A 26,481-nucleotide genomic window follows, 5' to 3' on the forward strand; every position below is an offset into this window, starting at 1 on the left:
TGGCGCTGGACGCGTTTTATTAATAAATTATTTATATTTGGAGAAAAATCAAACTGTGGTAATGATTGATAAGAAAAAATAATATTTGTTTGTTTTTCTGTAAATACAGTTACCGTAAAACATTATTATGGATAGTCAAATAAAATGGTAAGCTGCGCACAATCGCATATTTAGAAGATTGGCCCTTGCGGGATACATAGGTGTATGTTATAGTTAAACCTAGGTTTTGTAGGTACAGTTATTTCAGTGATAAAGAAAGTCTTTGAAAAGTATTAAAAAAGCAATAGTAAATTAAAAAGTAATCGTAAGAAATTCCACGAGTATCGTTACGTATTATTGTATTGTTCCGCTGTATAGTCGACAATCCTGCGATTATGATGAGCATTGGTTTGTATATTTCTGATTATTATCTAAGATAGCGTCAGCATTGATTTCTTTATATTCCAATATACAGGATCAACCTGCCGATGGTTATTTCTGTTGGAAATTTGATAGTCTACCGCTATGCTGACAATATTGCTCAGGATGTTGATCTGTTCCATGTCTCCGAAGGAGTTTTGGGTGCAGGACTCTCCGACCACTTTGACAAGAGTTTATCTTAGGTATTTTAAAATATTTTTTGAATAATATTTACGCCTTAAATTGAAGTTTGTAATGTATAATACATATTATAACTATTGTATAGAACATTCAGATAGTACACATTTTTCGGCCTTTTCTTCGCCGTCCGTATTATAAAGAAAAAGAAAAGAAAATAACTAAACATTGCAAAAAAAAAACAACAAAAAAAAACACCTCTAATATTTTCATAACAATGGGTTCAAGAATTATTGATTTTATGTATACTTATTGATATACCCATGTATGATTACAAAACAGAACACTGCAATATAAATTGAGATTTGATAAATGAATACAGGATCTCTACGGTTATTGTGAGCATAACTTTGAAAAGTGAGAGTGAATGATAAATGCATACCTAAACTCTTATCAAATGGGTACCCGCTTATTGTAATAATGTAATCATTCGATTGGAGACCTTTACAGGAAATAGGAAGTCACTGAATAGTCATATTACTGTGAGCATTAATCATCGTATTGTTTATGTTTGCAATGTAATTTATGCAATTATAACAGACATTCGTGTTACGGATAAGGCGTTAATTATTAGTATTGGCAATTCATACAGCTCTAAGAAAAGAAACAACGCAATACTTTAAATCTGTTAACATGTTAAATGTTATAGTATTTACAAGACACTTTTATGTGTATATTTTTAAATGCGTGAAGGTACCTAATTCATAAAAGTAATTATTTGAGGTATTAAAATATCAGTATATTATTTAGATCCTAATACAAAAAGGAATATAGAACCAAAGACATTTACAAAGATTGACGATTTTGAAAAAAATATAAATAAAGTTATCAATAAAACTTCTTGGTTTAGTATTACTTATAAACTTTATTTATAATTTTATCAAAATCATTAATTATGGAGTTTTATCAAGAAATATCATCAGGAAAACATTAATATTATTCATAATGATGATTAGCAACGCAAAATATTCTAATTAAAAAATATAATTAATTTTGGAGGTTAAAAATAACACGATCAATTAAACAATAAAATCTGTACCTTAGAGGATAAAACACCGGAGTCCACTTTTGCCGTTTTAAAAGTTAAAAATACAGAAATTTTTGCGATAAGCTATTTTATGTGTGAATAAAGTCCACTTTTGTCATACACTATAAATACGTTTTTTAAGTTGAAATAAAAATCTGATATCCACTTTGTTTTGATGTAAAAAACATAAGTAATCCCAGATAAGCTTTTTAATTGTGTACTATTATTTTCAAAATAATTATTATTTTACATTAGAGGTTTTTGTAGATTAAAATTATCTCATTTGGTTTAAAAGTTATGATCTTTTGGAAATCGCACATTTACGAAATTTCTTTTCGTCGATAAAAAACACTGGTTAAAAACACTCCAAATACCTAAAAACAATATGACAAATTACAAATCTGTCCACAATACGAACGAATGTCGTGTTTATTTTTCGTTGTTACAAATAAAAAATGTTTGACACTAAAATGACTATTATTTGGGTCCTTAGTCCTTATTATACAGAGACTGGTTTCATCGAAAAAAAAATACGTTAATTATTTAGATTTTATCGTTAAAATGGATTGCATGAAAAAAAAAATACAAAAATGTAACACTTGACTAACTTTCGATGCAACCAGCCCTCAATAGGTTTCCCATACAAAAATCTTAACGAATTTTAAGCTATCTCGGCCGATTACACGTTACAGACAAAAGTGCATACAAACATTCAAATATTCACATGGAATATTCGAGTAGACAATAAAGGACCAGCCACAACCGTTACGTTTAATACTCTGAAAGCCCAACTTGTCTTGTGTTGACCAGCTTAATTTTAAGGACAGAAGCTGTTTTAAAATACTTCCCTTTATTTATTTATAATAGGCTGTCAATACAACGACTCGACAGAAGATGATAATTATTTGGAAGATCCTGTTTGATATATTGAGGAGTGTAGTAGTTCTCACGCCGTTCTTCCCGGATTCACAGATAAATATGTATAAACATATCAAGAGTTCCCCTCGTCCTCAGAAGGGCTCTTTTCGGCACTACATCTCAAAAACAATCTGATTGTTGATACGGAATTTTTATGTGGGTTCTCCAGATATCCGAGTGTGAGTTTTGTATATTATTATTATGAATACTGTTTTGATGTATGTTGTAATCTGGCAATGTGGGACACACCACACGCATGAAAATTGTGTTCATAAAAAATAACACAATAACAAAATAATTAAATTAAAGCGAGAGATAATATAAAACTTTTTCCAAAACATGAAGGTATAACACCAATTTATAATTCCTTTAAAAATTTAATTGACCTATCGTTTAGCAAATAAAACTGTTGCATAAAAAAATAAACAGCACCTTTAAAGAAATGGTCAAAAAATAAATTATGCACTCTTTGATCATTTTTTCAAAACAAAAAACAAACAATCACGCCGTTTCCCCGTAGGTGTAGGCAGAGATGATAGAACGCCATATCATCACTCAAACTTTGCATACAGACCTCGCTTTCTCTACATTCATACATATTCTCATGCACGCACGCCTTGACCGTGCCATGTCTTTCTCGTTCTTCCTCGTTTTCTGCATCCATCAACATTCGCATCGTAGATCCTTTTAGCCGTTCTTTCGCTGTTCATTCGCTCTACATGTCCAAACCAACGCAGCACCTCCTCCTTGATTCTGTCGATAATGCATATCTCAGCCTTACACAGTTCACGGATCTCGACATTTGTGCACCTATCATGCATCGTTTTACCACACATTCTCCTGAGGGATCGCATTTTGACGGCATTCAACCTACTTTCATCATCATTTTTCCAATTCCATTCTTCGCTCCCATACATTTGAGTTGGCACTAGAACTCCATTGTATATTGCTAGTTTAGCCTCCTGCGATAAACATTTTTAAATGAATAAAATATTTTTTAGTTTGTTTAAACTATTTTGATTTCAAAAATGAGAACTCTTAGATCTTGCCGTAATACCTTTTTTTTATTTATATGAAAAATTATTATATCTGATCCCGTGTAAGTTTAACTTAGAGAAGGAGGAAAGAATTTAACATAATAATTACTACCTAAAGAAACGACATTTTTAGACAAAATATTTGTTAGTTGAGATTGAGTGATTTGTAACAGCTGTTTTGGTAATCAGTTCCCAGGAGACCAACGATGAGAAGATGACCACTTAATAACTCAGTAATCGCTTCCATGATCGCATTTCGATGTCCGGCTCTTCAAAGGTATGTCTGCACGTCTGCACCACATAATATCGCATTGAGATGGATTTTAAGATAGTTGTACAACTCATTTTCCCACGGAAAAGTTTTAATTGATAAGTCATTTGTCAAACGGAACGATTTTCAAGTTTATCCGAGTTAAATTTTGGATAAAATTTTCGTGTTATAACTGTTAATCTTAATTTACTTGTTTGTTTTCCCGCGGTAAAACAATATTTTTTATCGATGCTTCACAGAGTGAAACGGATAATTTGCAAAATAAAATAAAATCATCCAAAAATTTATAAATACACTGGAACCGCTTTTTACACGGGATATATTCCACGAAGTACCGTGAAAAAGGCATAACTAAAAAAGAAAAAAGATAGATGGGATTTTGTAAAAATCAGTTTAGGATTTGTTAACTATTGAATGTAGGTACCTTAAATTTTTTCTCAAATATATAACATGATATCAAAATATTATCATTGAAGACTTTATTTACCATGGATAAAGATTTTATGTACAGTCCAGGGCCCCGATTACAATGGGAAGTTAACTTCGTTATCTTCGACTGTCTATAAAGAAAAATCGATATTTGTGTACGAAAATGAGTATATGAACATTTAAAGTATCTTCGTCGGTAACCTATAATTGAACATGTTCAGAAGAAAAAAATGTATGCATATTCTGCTTTTCATACAGAAAACTTAATTTTACTTTGAAATTAGAATTTAAGATAAATGATAACTTCCCATTGTAATCAGGGCCCAAAAATTAAGCATTCACAGGGCTTGTGACCTGTCATTGGATGGTTTAAGTGGCCATTTTACACACTGTGCAACATTCACCATTCTGCCTATGTTCATTAGCATTCCATGTCTGCTCATTAGTTCGAGCATATGGTGTCCACAAAGAGCCTCCATGCACCTCTATAGGCTATCAGCTCCTGTGCGTCCTCCCAAGTCAGGTTCACGTCCCGTAGTTCTGACATAAACTGCAGACGAACGTTCAGCAGTGGACGTCCAGGACGTCGAGAACCTGAGGCTCTCAAGAGGCATCCGCAGTATATGGTCCAGCCAACCGAATCGCTTCCGTTCGATGATCATTGTCACTGGAGTTTGCTGCGTCCGTTCTCTTATTACTTTATTCCTCACAAAGTCAAACCACCGCACACCTCATATTCTTCTGAGACACCTATTCTCAAAACTAAGTAATTTGCTGTTTTGGGCCCTAGTGAGGTGCCACGATTCGCATGAGGAGAATAGGTGTTATACAGGCTGCCTATGTTTGAACATCTTTATACCTTCAATTTTTCCATATCGCTAGCCCAAAACAAAAGTGAGATAAACCCGAAATTTCAGATTTTGAGATACACATGCAGATATGTTAATTACTTAAATAAATTAATGTTTTCAAAAAATTCAATATTGAAGTTAGATAGTTAACCTATGTGAAAATATAGAATACAAAATCTACTTTAAATAATTGAATTCCATCAGACCCCTTGCACACTTCAAAGTCCGATTATCTGAGAATAGGTTCTTCAGAGATATCTAACTATTGCTTTGGGCTAGCGGTATGTTGATCTTAGTGAAGTAAAACGCTGAAACCTTTATATTTTTTTTAACTCCTAAGGCGGGGGTTGAATCTAGTGCATGTCTACAAAAAATTGGACAAAATCGAAATGTTGTCGATAAAAATGGTTTTGTTTCGCATCCTCCATCATTAAACACCTGAACGAGAGGTGTTTTAATAATCAAAACCGCTTTTTGTAATCGATCGAAGGATTTAATCAATGACAACAGATGCATAATGTAATGATAAAAGATTCAATAATGGCACTCGCTCAGAATCCAATTACTTGATCTGTTCCCATCGTTCAGTCTTCGCGTAATGGTGCCCGGTGTCTGATAAAAAACAAGAGCCTTTCTTCTGTATAGAACCCGCCATCGCCAGCTCCGAGATCATTTTTTATCCTCCAAAAGCCATCAGCGCTTCTATTTAAAACATCAGCGAACTGCGGACTGCTCCGTAGCTTGATGTACTCGCATTAAACGCGAATATTACGAAAATGTTATAATCACTCACACTACATCTACATAAATAGACCTCGTTCAAAAGATTACTAATAAAATTGGCCATTTGTCTCTCGGGGTAATTTGGATCGAAAATTGTTATATCGCCACTGACTTCGTGATAACTTTAAAATTATCTACGTTGAAAAAAACATATGAACCAGCGAAAGGTGAATATTAACAGGTGTAAACGTAATAATATGTTATTAGTAAAACAAAAACAGTGCAATAAGACATAAAATAAAGATTACTTGTATAAAAATAAAACAATCGTTACGTCTCTGCCACGCCAAAAAAGTTAAGCCTTTTCCTAGGTTTGGGATTTAACGTAAATAATAAATATTTTTCAATTAAATTTGGATGTTATTTTGTAAATATTTATTAGAAACAATGTTAATTATTTTCAGTTACCTTTTTATTTTATTTATAAATTTTACCGTAATAAATAAATAAAATTGTAAACTTTGCACAGCTAACAAGGGAACATACCCCGTTCCAAGCTAGGCAATCATATGTTAGTACATAATAATAATTTAAAAGTTTATAGAAAGAAAAGACAAATAAAATATAAACTTATTATTATACACATATTGATACATACTCATATAAATACATATACATACATATATATGCACATATACATACATAAAAGATATAAAATTTAATTAATATAAGCGAAACTTCATGATTGCCTTTTGTATTTTTTTCATTATTCTTTATTTTTTTCAACGACTAGTAAAAATCTCTGCACTGAGCAGTATAAATATCAAAAAAATATAAAGTATAACTAGAATTATCTGAATTAAGGACTGCCAGAGTTATCCAGATTTGCAGAAATCCGGATAGTTGGATTACCCATTTAACTAAGGGAATGTTTTTAAGATCACTTTTTAATTACTTTTGAAATAATACAGCGAATTGGAATCACATTCAAAACTTACTCAAACATGTCCAGCAAAGCTTTGACGAAGAAACTCTTTATAAGTTACTATAACATCTTGTTTATTTTTTATTTGTTAGTATCGTATAAACGGATTTCTAATGTATATATAATAACATTACTTTTTTAAAAATAAAAAAAATGTAATACATAAACCGCTTTTCAAGCAATTTGTCATCAGGTGATCAAACATAAGTTCAATATTTTACTTAAAAAGCTTAATAAAATTAATACACCTGCGAGAATTGCGAGGTATACATTTTTTTTATTTATAAAGTAAATGAGATGGATCCATGGAGCCTTCTATAATTAACTAGATAAAAGTATCAAAATAAATTATTAATATGTGAGTCAATGCAATTATATAATAATTTGTGCATTTAGCGAAATGAAAAAGTTAGAAAAATATAGTATACAATTTAAATAATAAATTATTCTCAAAATAATTAATCGGTGTACTGTCGTTTAGCTAACAATACCGCTTAAGTCATTGTTGTCCTTTTTACAGGACGACTAAAAAAAGCCTATTTTGTTGAAAGCTCAACTAAACGCCTTTTAATGTATTAAAATAAAACGTTTATCCATAAAATGTTGCTTATTTAAAAATGAAGTCTAATTGTCATCTTTAATTCAATAAAATATCCAGTTTTTACGTCGTCCTGTAAAAATAACAAAAATGACTTATGCGGTGTCAGCTAAGAGACTATATTAAATATTGAAAAGAAACAAAAACATGAAAAAAGGGACAAAGTGCCAGTAATAATAACAATAATGAATTAAGACATAATTATCTGCCTTAGTAGATGTAAAAGGAACGAACGTAAAAATTAAAACGCCATTTTTTCTAAGAACGTTGTTTCAAACTATGCCAACGCGCGTCACGTCTGGCGAAAAATTCCCATAGTATTTTTTATTTATTTATCATATTAAGGCGAATAAAACATTTACGTATATTTTTTGTTAAACAGACAGCGTTAAGAATTTGTTGAGACGAGGCGTACATTGGTCCCATATGTTACGAAGTAATATAATATTTTTTTTATACCAAATGATTCCCAAATCTTGACAACCAAATGTCATAATTCAGAGAATTTAAATGCGAGAAGTGTGAATTATTCGCTTTTTCTCGTTGATGATCACACATGCGCATTGATTTAGTGAGCGGACAACAGAATTTTAATTAATAGACTGACAGATTATTTATTTCGGCTGGTTCTTTTTCTTTGTTATTGAAACTTATTTGCTAAAAAAACCTTGTTTATTGAAGTGAATAGACATATTTAAATAAATATTTAACGAGGACTCTGACACGAATCGAACCCGAGAATTTAGGGTGTGCAAGCAAAACTGGTAACTACTGTGTTTAAAACATTATTTTAAGAGATTTAAATTAAGTATAAAAGAAAAATAGCGGTTAGGATAAAAGCACAATGAGGACGTTCAGTGTCTTTTTTTATTTTTTGTTAATAGGCTATTAAACTAAGCCAAAATATTTAAATAAATAAATATTATATTATTTTTTATTACTTTTTTCGTAAATTTTCAAGAAACTTTGAGGTACAATTTGGTGCTCTAATTTAAACCGCGCGCCAGAAAACATTTTTTGTATCAAATTTCTCGTAGGGCTGAAGTTCCTTATTAACTGAGTTCTTGTGCCGTGGTAGTGATGCGGACGAATTACGACTGAGGTTCAAACTTCGCTCTACCACAACTGGATTTCGATTTTCAAGCAGGTACTTTCGAGATGTTGAAAACGGCTTCAAAATTAAATTATTTTGCTTATAATTATTATGCAAACAAACCATCACGCCGTTTCTCCGTAGGGGTAGGCAGAGAGGATAGAACGCCATAACACTCTATCTTGGCATACAGACCTCGCTTCCTCTACATTTATACATCTTCTCATGCACGCACGCCGATTATTCCTACTTTTGACATGTCCATCTTCAAGTATTTGATGGACTTGATCGTGCCATGTCTTTCTCGGTCTTCCTCGTTTTCTGCATCCATCAACATTTGCATTGTAGATCCTTTTAGCAGTTCTATCGCTGTCCATTCGCTCTACATGTCCAAACCAACGCAGCACCCCTTTCTTGATTCTGTCAATAATGCATAATTATTATGGATTACTTTTATAGCGCCATTTTCGTAACACAAAACCTCACGGGCGCTTAAAAACTGATTATGTGAATAATAATTTAATTTTGACTTAAAATTTATAATTTAAGTTAAGTCATCACATGCTACGAATTTATTTAAATGATTTAGAAAATAGGCGAGTTTTAAGTTTTTTTTTAAAACATCACTTTACTCTCAAAGCTTCGCACCTCTGCCTCTGCTGGGAGACCATTCCATCCATAGGACCTGCAACCGCAAATGCGCTTTAACCGAATTTAGTGCGCTGGTTGATAATTATAGTTAATAATTTTATCATAATATTTCAAATGTACTGCTATTTCTTTTTGTATACATGAATTAAATAAATAAATTGAAATTATAATTCATAAGATGCAAAAATATTTATTTATTGCAGAAATTGAACAGAATAATGAGAACAAGTAAAATAAATAGAATGAGGTCATTAGCAAAAATTTATAAACACAATGAGATTCTTAGTGCATCAGTATTTTTTAAGCATTTTATATTAGTGCCAGGGCTGTCACAGATGTGAAGAAAGTGTGAGAAAAGTGCGAAGTATGCGAGTATTTATCCCAACAGGAAGCTCTCCCCTCTCCCACGGTATCTCCCGTGACGTCAGCACAACGAGTCCTGCTCTCCCGACGGTGGCTCTACAAATCCCGACGAAAACATCAATAAAATCTATTACGGCCGCTTGATTAAGTGACGCATTCGTATTTAACACATGCTGACGGATGGAATTGCCACACATACAATTACACATGGCCACTTTAATTTCCTCTCGTCTCAGAGTTTTAACAGAAGCCAAGTATGGCAGACGAACTGGCTTAGAAGATTTTTTATAGGGAATTGAATTGCTTGGAAAAAATTTAATCCGCTGAACGTAATTTTCTAATAGCACTATGGAAATTTAAAGCCAACCTCAAGCTTTTCGGTTGGACACATTTTTTTAAAGACAGGTTTAATTTACACACTTTTATATTATACATATTGATTTATTGCATTTTAAGAGACATTATAAAGTATTAGGCAGATATTTCTTCAGTTTTTTTTATTCTATTAAAGATATTTCATGTTAATAATGGTTTGCAGAGATCATTGAACGATCTTGGATTAACGCAATTGAATGTTCGTTCTCCGAAGTAATTCGGAATTCGGGGAACGACAAAGCAACCCTAAACTTTAAATCCATCCTTTTTTATCTAAATTTGTAGCAACAGAGAGGAAAAAGATTTTTGAGAAGGGAATATGGAAGTCTAGGCATTTACAGAGCTTATCCACTGTCATTGGCTGATTAACGAGGCCACTTTACAAACTGTGTAACATTACTTAACTCTTCCATATGTTGACTTTTGTAAAATAACATGTGGGTGAGATTAATCATCTAAATAACTCCAGCCTGTCAGCAAACATTTGGACATACTCAAAACGTTATCTTTTTTTACCTTACCTTCATGTAGCAGATAATCCAAATACGCGGCATTTGGTTAACAAATGCAGTGCCTTATGCACCACTACATGCGGAGAGGGGAATGATGCTGATAACAGAAATTATATTTAAAAAAAACTATGATCCTCTATTGAAATATTACTCACTCGCGTTTCTTCGTCAAGCAGAAAATATTTGTGTTAAATTTTCATGGACGCAAAATTTCGCGAAGCACGACCACGATTAAAACCGCGCTGGTGTAAAACTGGCCTAGTGCTGTCAGCTACCCCATGAGGATTGCGTATTTTATGATGATCAAATTGCAGGCATCAAGATGAAAAATGCACTTCTTCTTTTAATCATCGACGGCCGAAAACTTGACTCGTCGCGAAACGTAATCGCCGACGAAATTATAGGCACTCCATGCAACCAAAAACGTCGGGAGATTTAAACGTGTTTGACGTTTATTCTTTGCGACCAGCCCAGTCGTGAAATTATGCAAATGGCTATCAGGAAGCACGTAAAGTGGGATTCTTATTAAAAATTTTATTTTTTTTAATTTACTCTCATGTTTCCCGTATCTAGGAGGAATAAAGAATATTATTATTTTTAAATTTATTTCAACAGAGAGGGAATTTTTTTGAGAAGGGGATATGGAAGTCTAGGCATTTACAGGGCTTATGACCTGTCATTGGCTGGTTTAAGTGGCCACTTTACACACTGTGTAACATTCACCATTCTGCCCATGTTTGAACATCCACATTTCCTCAAATCTTCCATTTGTTGACTTTTGTGAAGTAAAAGAGCTGTAACCTTTATCACGTGGGTGAGATTCATCCGGCTGAACCAAATCACCTACTAGGCAACGCATGAAAACAATTTTCCAATTTTTATACTTCTTCTTTTACCAGGTAGTAATTCAACAATGTTTGATTATGTCCAAATGCTTGCAGACTGGCTGGATTTCCTCCCTAGGAAGTTGTTCATATTTAAATTTATTTCAACAGAGAGGGAAATTTTTTGAGAAGGGGATATGGAAGTAACATTGTTGAATTACTTCCTGGTAAAAGAAGAAGTATAAAAATTGGAAAATTGTTTTCAGGCGTTGCCTAGTTGGTGATTTGGTTCAGCCGGATGAATCTCACCCGCGTGATAAAGGTTACAGCTCTTTTACTTCACAAAAGTCAACAGATGGAAGATTTGAGGAAGTGTGGATGTTCAAACATGGGCAGAATGGTTAATGTTACACAGTGTGTAAAATAGCCACTTAAACCAGCCAATGACAGGTCATAAGCACTGTAAATGCCTAGACTTCCATATCCCCTTCTCAAAAAATTTCCCTCTCTGTTGAAATAAATTTAAATATGAAAAACTTCCTAGGGAGGAAATCCAGCCAGTCTGCAAGCATTTGGACATAATCAAACATTGTTCAATATTATTATTGTTCAACGTGTGGAATGGAAAGGAACCATAAATCAGTGGTCGACTCTCTAAGTTCAGTCATATCACTCCACTACTTCGGGAATTGCACTAGCTACGTTTTCCACAGAGGGTGGAATATAAACTCTGTTGGCTTATGTATAAGTCACTGCACAACTCTGCTCCAGAATATCAAAGGGAACTCTGAGATCCAGATGAACTAGCTGACAGACGTCTTACGCTTAGATCAGCTACATCTACGTCGAAAGGAAAAGTTAATCTACCTCTACGCAAACAGCGCACTAAATTCGGCGAACGTGCATTTGCGGTTGCAGGCCCTACGGCATGGAATGCTCTCCCAGCAGAAATCCGAAACTGTGAGAGTGAAGTGATGTTTCGGAAGAAACTTAAAACCCACTTGTTCTCTAAATCATTTGTATTAAAATAAATTCTTACCATGTAGAGACAAATTACATTATTTTTCTTGAATTAAAAAGTTAAAAATAAATTTATATCTTTATATAATCACTTTGTAAAGCGCCCTTGAGGTATTATGTTACGAAAATGGCGCTGTATAAGTTATCCATAATTATTCTTATTATTATTATTATAATAAACCGCATGCAGCTTAAACTTTCCGAACCTGGGGTGGTATTCTGGATCTTGTCTATCCCTTGGAGTGATTAATTTGAAGATTTTTTTTTTCTTTGCTTCTTATATTAGCCACACTTATGATTAAACGTCAAACAAATGCGGACACGTGCAACTAAATATAAAAAAATTAATTAAGACGATTATTGCGACCATTACCCAAAACAATTACAAATAGGTTGAATTAACCAAAGCGTATTAATTTTTTTCCGTTTTTGAAGCAGTTTTATGCACCATTTGACGCTAATTATCAGTGTGGCTACTATAAGAAGCACGGGAAAAAATATTAATCTTTAAATTAATCACTCTCTAGGGGGTAGAGAAGATCCAGAATACCATCCCTGAAGGTAAAAAAAAAATCCGCGAGTGCCTAAGGGGGTACCACGAATACCCCGGATAAAATACTATAAATACTACTTTCAAAAAATATATAGTATTATTTAATTTCAGTTATTTACTTATAAATATATATATTGTTATGATTGTCATGGTAGTGTTTATAAAACTGGTTCATAATATTTCCAGTTTTTTTCGAAATTCATTTTTTTTTTCATAAAATACTGTTGCGAGAGTATTCTATATGGAAGCTTCACAAAAAAAAACATTTTCCACTAAGGATTTTCCCAAAGGAGTTATATTTTTTCAGGATGAAAAGTAGCTTATGACACTTCTCACCTCTCCGACTAAAAAAATCATGTTGATCGGTTGCTCCGTTGCGACGTGAAGGAAACACAGACAAATAAACAAAACTCACTCACGTATGTATAAAATCTAAGGTTCACCGACATGCACTAACACATTGAAGGCCTCCGTGGTATAGTGGTCAAGACGCTTGACTCACGCACGGAAGGTTCCGGGTTCGATTCCCGGTGAGAACACAAAAATTAAAAATGTGATTTTTCTCAAGCCTGGGTGCTCTGTGATGTAATTCACCTCTGTAATTAGGCCACCTGGCCTAATTATATAAAAAAAATGTAAAAATTGACATACGGTTATTAAACATTCGAACGCATTTTAAAACCCGTCACTGGTTAAAAATTGTAAATAAAAGTGGAATAAAACTATATAGTTTTTTTTTTATTATAATTAAAATGCGGTTTCACCAGTATCAAAGCAAAACTCAGTAGCAAAACTCAATCTACATATATCATTAGACAATATTAAAAAAGCAAGGGAATCTTGCAGTGCAAAACTTATATTGGAATACACTTACGTCTACTGTGATCGTGTGATTAGCGTAAATGGTAACAAAATTTAAAAATATATTTACGGCATTGACGTTCATATTTAATTGGATAAAAGAGAAATAATGGATACTCAGGCGCGAATAAATCTATGGTCCAGTTATTTTTTACTACACGTCATGTCATAAAGTATGGAGAAAATGCCCTACGGGCATGATGTAATTTATTCGCCGCCCATGAGGCTTTTGTATATTCTTTGACAGATTAATATAAAGGAGATATTATAATAACAAATAAAAAAGGGTGCTGGCGGCCGGCGTCAAAACAATTAACTTCGTTGGACATATTTAAGTAAGTTTTCAATGTAATCCCAATTCGCTATATTATTTCAAAAGCAATAAAAAAAGTGATCTTAGAATAAATTTTGCCCTTTCTTTCAAAACGCTGTCTTAATTTAATCCAACTATCCGGATTTCTGCATATTCGATAACGTCGGGAAGTAATTTATTCGGATAATTGGAGTTTTACTGCAGGTTAATTTCGTATTACGGTTATTCGGGCTTCTTTATAATCATCGGTGCGAAGCAGGCTTGAGTGAGGACCTATGTATGATCTGGGCACCCCACAAGTTGAAGTACTCTGTTATGCTGGCGATGGTTCAGAAGATATTTTTTAGGTATCTTTACTTAAGGAAGTGCGAATACTATCCGTGGTTGTATCCGTCAGACTTCATACTTGGTAAGCTTGACTACAGTAGTCTGGAGAAAAGAAAAAATGCATATTTGCTTATGTATTTATTCCGATTGACCCGTGGTATTACGATCAACATAGGTGTAATGGAGAGACATAGGCAGCTTAAGCTGTTTTATCTTCCTGCTTGCAGAACCAGCCTGCCAATGGTAATGTCAGTAGGAAGAGCAATGTCTTTACTCAAATCTCTTCGGATATTGACATCTTTTGTGTTACTAAAATAAAGTTCAGAGAGGATAGCTTATTTCCCGATACAGACATCTACTGAAGAAATATTCCACAAATCACAACTTATGACACCAAAACAATTATACACTTACAGATTCAAAAACTGCTCTTACTCAAGTGAAAGACATAACCCCTACAATACGTCACATACAAATAATATAATCACTAGATCCTCAACACAAAGACAACTTAAACAAGTACAAACTAATACCACTTTTGGACAAAGGGATTTTGAGTATTATTCAATTAAAATCTATAACCTACTTCCACTATCTATTAAAACAATTAGTAACGAGAAAATGTTTAAAAAGACTATAAAAAAAATGGATAGTGAAGCTAGGGTAGAAGTAAAATGGATTGTCTCATTCGACTAAACCAATATTGAATCAACTGCTCCACAAGTGTATGGCTTATGTTGGGTTTTTGTTATTTATATTGTGCCGTTTTGTAATATAAATAATATAGATGTATTTTTATACCTAGTTTTTAAAACAGCCTGAATATTGTGTTAATTATCTCCATTTATTAAGTTAGTCTACTTTGTTTATTCTCAAATGTAAAAACATTAGATTGTTAAGTGTCCTCGGCACGGGTAACCTAAGTGAGGGCACATTATTTTTATTATTGTTTATAGTTTGTAAGAGTAAAATATGAATAAATAAATTTAAATCAATTTTACTCTAATGACTGACTATTTTTATTTTACCATTTTATCACATTTAAATTGTACAGCTATTTTTTTTTCTCGTGTTATGTATGCCTTGAATATATTTTTGTAATGTGCATAAACGAATTAAATAAATAAATTGAAATTGATTTGATATCAATTTGATCTTGGCGGCCATTTTTCGCCTCTGCAAATGAAGTACGCCTCACGCCAATAATTCGTACCTTCCTACAGAAATAGTTCTCATGAATAAATTTCATCTATTTTGTACTGACCAGTCCCCATCCTCGGTACAATGTACAATCTAGAACTCTAATATATATCTCATTTTGTAGTGACCAATAGTCATTAATCTTCATTAGGCGAACGTATGTATATTAACCTACTCAAGGAAGACATTGTGGGTCAGAGTATTTCTCTTAATAAATTATGTACAACAAAAGTGTAAATTTTTAATTGATAGCAAATACGTTTTTAAGTGATATGAACTAAGTAAATGCAAATAAAGGATGAAATTATGGGACCGATTTAAATCTATATATCGTCTTTTCAATTCTGAATTATTCTCAACGACAAACAATAAAATGTGCAGGAGAGTGGCTTTTTCGACTCCACGAAAGGTACGTTCCAGGGTATTGTAAACGCCGTGTCATTGTAAAATGGTTAAAAGTGAGAAAATCCTGTGAAGTATAATTGCCTTTCAAGAATATCCTAGGGGTATACGATAATTCAGATTAATGATTTTGAGTTTTTGGCGTTTAGGATAAACGGAAATTATCGAATAACTGAAAAAAGTATTGCATTCTAGGCATTTAAGGCTGTAGTCTGGTAAAACGAACGCAAAATTAGGAAATCATGCGATTTTGCCATTTGAATACTAATGTTTTTTTTAATCGCGCGATAATAAAAAAACGTAAATTAGATAAAAACAATATTTTTTAAAGGTATTTCTGTTAAAAACATATACTTAAGAGTTTTATGTAACTAGAATATAATTACTTTTAGACCGGCAGATTACGCCCTTTCAAATTTAGACTAAACTTATGTATCTGGGATCTCAATAAAGACTGAGTCAATGAAGTTATAAAGTTTAATAACTAAAAATTGTTGTAATATTTTGAAGATAATAAATATGAAAGTGGCAGAAGCAAAATCTTATTTTTTTGTTTTTGAAAAGAAATACAAGCATTTTAAATCACATACATTTTCGTGTCATTTTCCTTTATTTCTACGTAAAATTAGGCCTTCGGTAGTAATTTAAAAAAAATATATTAATGGAAATAATTTAGTGAAAACCTTTTTTTTTAGAATTGTATTCTTTTTTTAAAATTTAAATTAAAATATCAAATTATTATTTTTATCTATTTTACGTTTTTTTATTATTGCGCGATTAAAAAAAACATTCGTTTTAAAATGGCAAAATCGTATGATTTCCTCATTTTGCGTGCGTTTTACCAGACTTGATCAGAGTTTTGGCCTTTATGTAATAATTTCTTCCATGTTTCTATCCTGGCATAATTCATAAGCAAATCTTGCTTTCCGGAGGTGGATAGGTGTGATGAATAACGGATGGGTCATAAAATACGTCCTTTGAATTCTAATGATGTCCGTCCGTCGTGTAGTTTATTAATTACGCTAATCTGATGTGCGTCGAGTAAAGGGAACGACGTGGATAAATTAAGATTAACAGGCCGCATTGTCGATCATGGTCGGGAATATATAAACCTCATTTAATTCAGCTTTGGAACAATTACGATACGTGACATGTCGAATTGGTAATTAAAAGAACAATGAGGAAGTTACTTGAAGGCAAGATGATCCTTCTTCAGGTCCTACACTTCCAAGAGCCAGTCCGAAATTACAGACCTCGTTTAAAAACCTCAAATATCACTAACCAACAATTTTTCGGAAGTGTTTTAACTAAATATCACAGTTTTACTATTGTTTTCTTTGTATTTGTTCCGGTTAACGGTAAATCAATTGACCAATCAGCACGAAAACTTAAGACGTCACAAGCGGAGTAATTTTAAAAATACAGGACTTAAAAAAGGTATAGCGCTAATAACACGAAACAATTTTTTAAATTTTTAATTTGGCTTAGTTAAATGATCTATTAACAAATAATTTATTTTTTTAAACCACTTAACTTCCTCATTGTACGAGTACATAGTACATACCTATTTCTAAGTGGATTTCTACCATCGCATCCTTAAAATACTCCGTTCTTCATTTAGTTTTAAACGATTTTCAGTTATTTCTTTATTATGTCGTTAATAATTCGTATTGTATAATACCGAATAACATGTATCGTATTACCACTCGAACATTTCGAGTTATTACTGTCATAAAAGGTAACCGTTTCTGAGGACTGCCGAAATATTAAACAATATCTCGGATGCACACAAAAGGTTCCACCAGTCCAAACGAAAACAAAATAACTCGAATCATTTTAGGACCGGCATTGTCATAGGCGTATTTTTTTATTTAGTACCCTTTCGTATTGTATGTAAATGCCCTTTGTGACGGGGCTCTCTCTGCTGGAGACTCGAGAAAAGAAAAAGATCTGAACGAGCCTAAATAGCACAGACATCATGTAGGTAGTCACAAAAAGCTTCGATCAAAATTACCAAAGCTAAAAAAAACATCTTCAAACAAATATTTTTTTCTGTAAGGTTCAAGATTTTTACAAAATTTATAGACAAATTGATTGATGGAGGATCTCGTGTAATCCAAATATTACTAACAGTAAGAAGGTGGTCACCAAAATCATTGATCACTATCGAAGCCAATGAAACGTATTTATTGTGAATGCAGTTAATTTGTAGAATTCCAAATTAAAATTTGGTAAGGTATCCAAAATAAAATACTGTTATTGTATTCCTAACTGGGAAATCCCGTGCCGAGGAATAAATTTTACAAGTTGTTTGACAAAGTACTTTTCTTTTCTGTATCTATATGTCTATACAAAATATTATATAGGATGTTCTTTAAACCCTGTCACATCCGAAACCACGATGATCAGTATGGGCAAGAAGACATATAAGCATATTTAAAAAAATATTTAGAACGCAGAATTTTAAAAAAAATAAAACATTAAAAAAAAACATATGGTTGCTTACTTCTGCAGGGGAGAAGCGAGGGAGGCGTTGCCATGTGGTTGATGGTGTATCAGACTCCCCCCTCCCCTCTTCTCGCTTCTTCCTTGCAGAAGTCAGCACCCATTTGTTTTTTTTAATATTTTATTTTTGTAAATTTTATTCGATCTAAAAATTTATTTTAATGTGCCAAGGTTTCAAGAACACCTGTATATTTTTTCAATTCACATTCTTTTAGTAAAAGAACTATTTAATACAAAAAAATATTAACTTCATTCATTGTACACACTCTTTGACAAATAACAGTACTTTTTTCAATTTAAATAATACCTGTAAGTACTAGAGAATTCAATACAGAAAATATATTTTATACAATTCAAAAGTTTTATGATAAAATATATTATTTTTTAAGATTTAATAAATAGGTATGTTAAAAAATCAGTGAATAAAGTTCATCGCATGAGTTTTACAAGTTTCGTTAACAAAACAGAGCGCGTCACAAGATACAACTCTTGTATACAGGTTGTTCTTTAAACCGTCACATCCGAAACCACGATGATCAGTATGAGCAAGAAGACATATTTGCACATAAAAATATTTTTTTAGAACGAATAAAATTCAAAAAAATAAAATATAAAAAAAAAGCAAATGGTTTCTTACTTCTGCAGGGGTGAAACGAGAAGGGGGGAGTCTGATACTGCGCCGCGCTCCCCTCACTTCTCCCCTGCAGAAGTAAGCGACCATTTTTTTTTTAAAAATATTTTATTTTTAAATTTTTTCTTTGTTCTAAATATTTTTTTAAATATGCTAATATGTCTTCTTGCCCATACTGATCATCGTGGTTTCGGATGTGACAGGGTTTAAAGAACACTCTGTATATTTAAAAAAATAATATTACGATTTGATCCAATAACAGTATTTTATTTTGGATACCTTAAGAAATTCAAATGAGACGTGTTCAAAATAGTCGAGACACTTTCTGCGGGGTTTAACGTATTTGTTACACCATATCAGAGGAATTTAAATTTAAATCCGCAGGATTTTTTAAACTTTTAGTGAAGCAGGGGTACGATCAAAAAGCAATGATCAAAAACATCGATTAGAAATAGCGTCGTTAAAATAATCAAATCCTTTCTGCATCGGTCTGTGGTTGGCTTGGGAATACGTAATGATGACGTAGTGTTTTGATAGTCTCGTGCTCGATACGTGCCCATATTTTTAATAATTTCGCACGCGCTTAACGACACCACGGAACGTGCACAATGCACACTTTTGTCAACCACAAGTAAGTTATTATTAACTCAAAACTCAAAATACAATATGCCGTCCCAACACTTCGAATAAAAATACAATGTTCCATTCAAATACCCTCCATTCAAAATAAGAATTCCGATCCCATACATACACTCAAAATACATTCCAATGTTCATTAACCTTATATGCATTTTGTAAGAACACTTTTCTTGTACATGTTTTATATATTTTTTTATTAATTTATTATTTTTAAAAACCCGTTAGGGTTATATAAGAAATATTGTAGGGTTAAGTCATGTTATGTCTCGTCGGATAAGTGCAGTCAACATGTGCTTTTTCAGAGTCATTTCAAATTTGTCTCCATTGTAATTTAATTGTCTTATTATAAATGGTATATTCTGTAATTAATTTTTGTTCTTAATTTTTTTAGTTATTAATGATAAATTTTTAAATTTATATTTATGCTTCAATTTTTATTATTGGTATGTTTTCCAATTTATATTTTTGTTTAATTTCTTTATTACTAGTGCTATATTTTATAATGTGTATTTATGCTTCAATTTTTATTATTATCGGTATGTTTTCTAATTAATAATAATTACGTCTGATTTCTTTACAATGAATGGCATATTTTCTAGTTTATTTTCATGATTCAATTTTTATTATTATTACCTGCATGTTTTCTAATTTATATTTATATTGATTCTTTCTAATGTTATTATTATTTTTTAAGTTTATGAAGCATCATTTAATGAAATTAAAAAAAAAAACATGTAAAAAAGAAGGTTCTTCCTAAACAAAGGAATTTCCAAGCTAGTCGGGACTTAAAATAAAGAAACTCTGTACATTTTAAAACTGTGAAATACATAATTAAAAAAGTAAATAAAAATAAATTATAGTCCTTAAAATATAGCATGATTAGAATGACAGTTGTCAGCAAAAGTGACGACATAACTTTGTAGTCACGTCAAAGGAGTGATTTATATTGACACACGAAAAATCATTCATATCTGGCATGTTAATTTTTTTTTCTATACAATGCTTGACACATAAATCAACATAAATGTATTAAATCAGCTTTAAAACTAAAGAAACCTAAAATAAACCTAGTTATTAACGACGTTGTTACAAGGTTACATCATTTTGCAAAAAAATTGCAGATGGGACAAATTGATCAATGTAAATTGATCGAATAAAAAAATAATTTATGTGATGTTCATGAAAAAAGTAAAAATGTCTTATTTTTTGTGAATTATTGTCTTAAACAAACTATAATAGTCTTGTTTTTGCGTTTTTATATCAATTTTTGGAAACAGAGTTTCATGTTCGCATGAAAAAACTGATAAAATCGATTTGATCAGTGATCAGTAATTTCCCATCACTAATGACATTAGTTGGACAGCTGTCATTTTAATCAAGAGATATTTTAAGGACTATAAGGGGTAAGGAAATTCGTTGTGTGTGCAAGTCCATCGTATAGAATTTTTGATTGTCCTACGTTTGTCTTTGCTTTTTGAATGTGGTAGTATTGTTGTTGTCTGTTATTATATTTGTGTATGTGAGTATTTTTAGTGTTTTGTTAGCGGTCTTATTGCTTTGAGGAAATTGGCTCTAACTCATTAATATTTTCATAGTATTCCATCATCACCATTACCTTCTCCACACCCAGTTGCGCAGTGTATTTCGATCAACTATTACTACTGCTACTACTACCATCACAACAAAATAATAATAAAATATAGTAGTATTAAAAAAAAACAAAATAAGAGTATCATTTAAATCAACAGAAAAATAATATATATATAAAAGCATAATTGAAATGATAATTGAGATATGTTTTTTAGAAACTCACTCAATACTATAGTAAGAAATATAAGAAATAGGAGCAATAAATCATATGCCAAATAATAGTACGTACTAAATTAAATTATACAAAAATACATAATGAAAAAAACATAAAAATTATCAATATATATAAAAAGCAAATGAAAGTAAAAAGTATGGAAGGAAAGCAGATTTGTAAAGTTTTTGCTAATCTCGAACTTTAAAAAAATTGACAACCTCGTCCCTATCGATGTGCAGCAACCAATTGCAAACATTTTTCTTAAATACATCGGCACTTGTGGAGTTTTTTATGGCTGCCGGAAGTTGATTAAAAAATTTCGGAGCCAGGAAGGTAAAGTTTCTTTGAGCTAGCTTCAAGAATGAAGGAGAATACATTATTGACTTATTTGTTGTAATTTTATTTTGTTGTGTCCTCTTGTTTTCTTTATAAGGAACCAAAACAGACACAACTTATGTTAATACTCAATACAACATTTGACTGCGATATCTACATGCAAAAACCATCCCTTATGTCGAACTAATACAACGTTTAATATGATGCGAATACATTGCATGTAGTTTTAGGAAATTATATTTATTTCAGCGCCTGAAATATGTTTACTTGAATAGGGAATTGTTTAGTAATAATTTAAATCGTATTAGTAATAGATCCGATAGTGTACTGTCAGTTCCAGGATGCAGAACTAAATTCGCACAGAGGCACTCCTTACATGTTGGTCCAAGATCCTTCAATCTTCTAACCAAGGAACTACAAAACATTAAATCACTGGTACAGTTTAAAGTAGGTTTGAGGTCTTGGATTAGCATGGAAGGAGCAGATAGACACATTCATTAAAAAAAAAGCATACTGCAAATAAATCACATTTTCGTAATATCAGCTTATGTTATAATGCAGTTCTGTTAGCAAGCAGCAAGGCTGATTTGCAGCAAATAGTCTCTAGAATGTATGATGTATGCCTGGAGAGCGAATTGGCGATGAACGAAAGTAAGTCAAAAGTGATGGTATTTGAAAGGGATAGTGAGGTTACTGACTGCATAATAAATGTAAACAACGAATGTCTCGAGCAGGTAGAAGAATTTGTGTACCTGGGAAGCATGTTTTCAAGAGATGGAAGAGTAGAAAAAGATGTTGAAAGAAGAGTGAATGCGGGCAACAAAATGAACGGAGCACTAAGCACAGTAATATCTAATAAAAATATGTCAATCGAAGCTTAACTGGCAGTGCACAACGGAGTTTTAGTCCCAACACTTATGTATGGAAGTGAAACATGGAACTGGCAGAGAAAGGATGAAAGCCGAGTGAACGCGGTTGAAATGCGATCTCTTAGACGAATGTGTGGGAAATCAATGTATGACAGGGTTACGAATGATGAAATCAGGCGAGAGTGTAAATCTGAGACAAATATAATTGATAAGATTAAGAAAGGGTCTCTGAGATGGTTTGGTCACGTAGAACGAATGGACGACGAGAGAATGGTAAAACAAGTATATATGGAAAAAATGAACGGCAACGTTAGACGAGGACGACCAAGGAAGACGTGGCATGATCAGATAAACCAAAATCTTAAGTCTGGTCATGTCAAAAGCAGACAGAACCGAAGGGCATGTATGACAAGATGTATGAATTTGGAAGAGGCTAGGAGTGTATGCCAGGATAGACGTGTGTGGCGGTCCATTCTCTCTGCCTACCCCTACGGGGAAATGGCGTGATGGTAGTAGTAGTAATAGTAGCCTATGTTAATTTGGTTTTTCTTTTATTTGTCTTTTCTTTTCTTTTCTTTTCTTTTCATGGTCATGTCATACCATATATAAGTGTTATAATCTTTTTAATAATTAAAAAGGAATGGCCCCACTCAGACGCTGAAGTCTTTGTGGGCATTTTTTCCAATTTATGTTATAGCTTAATTTTAAGATGTATTTTTCTAAAGTGTATGTTTGTAATTATATTTCTATGTACAAAATATATGTATGGAAAAATAATCAATTTTTTTTAATGAATTTGACATAAAATTGAATAAACCATATTTTAATGGATGCTTACTATTTTTTATCCATATATAGTTTTTATATTTCTAAAAGGTGCATTATGCATCTCTCTATACTAGAAAATTAATAAAACATAGACACGTGCAAGGAAATACAACATCTTTTTTAGGTACATCTTACCTACATACTCCAATATTTCAAATCTTGGTTAAAGATTCTTATTCAATATTCAAAATGTCAATTTAAAAGTAAAATTGGAACGCATCCTATTTTGGCCATCTCAGAATACAATGGGTGATATACCTTCACCATATATTATACCGAAGTATGCGGTGGAACAAAACCACCTAGCCAAACCGTTAAAAAAAAATAGATGTTATAAAAAGCTCACTTAATGTTTTTAATACTTAAAAATTATTACGAGGAAACGTTTTAAAAGTAAATTTGCCAGCAATTTTCAGTTGTATACGTAATTTTATTAATTAAAAAAAATCTTCAGTACCTCACCTATGTAATCTAGTCTCTAGTCTATCGCATGAGCGCATTATGAATTTTTTTGTAAATTTATTGATAATTTTAAGTTGCTAGAATTTCACTCGTCTATGCATTTTATAGCTGCAAGACGATTAGTAATCTAGCTTTAATAGGTAAATGTTATCAACTATCAAATATCAAAATTTAGCAAATGAGGTCTAGAATTCCAACCGTCCATGGGCTCAGTAGCTGCAAGACTTGTTGTTATCTAACTGCTATTTTTATAAATTTGTTTTTAATTTAATTTTTTTAAATATCACTAAAACTCTAAACTTCATTGTCAAATAAGGAAAAAAATGTAAAAAGGGTCTATATTTCTTATTGTCCATGCGCTCTGTAGCTGCAAGACGTGCTGTAATCTAGCTCCTATATATCATAATTGGAGACGAGGAACTAAAATCCCAACCGTCCATGCGGTTTGTAGCTGCAAGACGTGCTGGGATGTTTATTTACTGTACAGCGACCTTGAGGAGATTTTCACAAAAATGGCGCTTTACAAGTTATCCAAATATTTATATATATATATATATATATATATATATATATGGGCAGCGAAATATCGTAAAAAATTGACAATGCAAATGTTGATGGATGTAGAAAAAAAGGAAGACATGGTTTGACCAAATCCAGCAGAGAAGACGGATTTGACGAAAGTCGGAACAATTGGCGTGCTTGCATGAACAGACGTATGAATGTTGAGAAAACAATGTATATATGCAAATACAAAGTGATGCAGCGTATTATCCGCACTGTCTACCAGTACGCGAAAACAGCGTGCCGATTTATTTATTTGTTTGCATATTTTTAAAATTGAAATAAAAGATACTCACGAATTCCTTAAAGCTGAAGAAGACAAAAACAGTTCTTACCTGAAAAAAAAGAACAAAATTAGAAATCATAAAATAAAAATTACCAACTCATTTTTAGTACTAAGTGTTCTCGATCACCGTATAAAGGGGTTGGGGAGGGGGTGAGGCATATAAAGGCCGGACATATTAAATCAATCCGTTGTCATTTTAGTTTTATTGTGGTACATCTTTTGATTTCCAACACAATGGCTATCTGCGCGTGCGCGCCGCCCGCCCCATCCAGTCGCCCTTTGAAAATAACAATTTGTTTGTGGCTAGGTAAAAAAATACACCTATATTTATTTTAATTCCTTGTCTCTTTTTTCCTCGAGTGATATTTTTTTACATGTACAATTGCATTATGACGCAATAGAGAAATATTACGATTATTTTACAATTTTTTTTATTTTTTTTATACATGTTTCTATCATTTTTTATGCTACTCTGTAGCATAACATATATTGTTTTATTTCCGCGAAAACGGTTCAGTGCATTGGCTACGCCCGGAATACGTCACGATTCGGTTAAATTTTAAAATTTGTTTGTGACCTTTTCAATGAGAAACTTCATCCCTACGGGAAATTGGATACAAAAAATGTTTTCTTGAGCGGGGTAAAAATTGGAGCATTAAATTGTGAGGCAAAGTTTCTTGAAAATGTACGGAAAAAATAATAAAAAATATTTCAATAAAAACGCACTACTTAGACTGACGTCACTGGTTCATATGAATCAACCTATGATCTGAGAGCTATGAAAGATTTCCGGTCTGCTTGTCGTTTCTGGACCAATGGGAAGAACTGAATGAGAATAAGCTGAAATGAAGCTCTGACGTCACACGCGGAATAATTTCAAAAACTTTAAAAAATCGTAGCGCTGATAATACGATTTATAAAAATTGAAAAAAAAATTTTTGGCTTAGTGTAATAGTCTATTAACAAATAAAAATATATAAAAGAAACCACTGAACTTCCTTATTGAAATAAAACATCGTCACAATTACCAAGGTCAAACATGTCGCGTTTTTGTAGACATATTTTTTAACAATTTCATTTTAAAAATGATGCATAAAAACATTTCTCCAGAATATTGATTTTGGAAAAACAATTAATTTTTCCAAATCCATTTCACATGTTTTTATCGGTATTCGTAGCATGTTATAAAGCAAAAATTAATTATAGGTAAATACCTATCATTAATTTTTGCTTGCTTGAAAGTTCCGTGTAAAGAAACAGAAAAGGAGATATCTTTTAGAGGGGGTTATGGAAGTGAGGTCTAGGAAATTTCCAGGGCTTCTGACAATGACAAAGTGAAACAAAATGGGTACGAAGTCAATGAAACAATAGGCATCATCCCTTGGTACCGACAGATGTGCATCTACCAGGAAGCAACTAGCCTCGGAGCCGTCCGCCCGTTAGCCACATGTTTGAAGTAACTATCTGCAGAGGACACCGGACGCTGGACTAGCTACAGTAGTTAGAACAATTGAACGTAGTTGTGCAGAAACCAGCCAGCCATAGAAAATTCAAACTAAGATAACAGCACTTTTGTGAAAAGATAAAAATGAATAATCAAATCCACACACCAGTTGGAATGTTTTTTTTA

General features: G+C 32.3%; 1 protein-coding gene across 1 annotated transcript in view; it reads right to left on the reverse strand.

The window, feature by feature from the left end:
- The window catches only part of LOC148283147 (meteorin-like protein), a 185,969-nt gene that overhangs the window by 122,702 nt on the left and 36,786 nt on the right, over positions 1–26,481 (reverse strand). The gene's annotated exons all lie outside the window — the stretch shown is intronic.

This window comes from Micrasema longulum, unplaced genomic scaffold (assembly GCF_059751315.1).
Source record: "Micrasema longulum isolate JH-2025_06_02 unplaced genomic scaffold, ASM5975131v1 h1tg000260l, whole genome shotgun sequence".
Lineage (NCBI taxonomy): Eukaryota > Metazoa > Arthropoda > Insecta > Trichoptera > Brachycentridae > Micrasema > Micrasema longulum.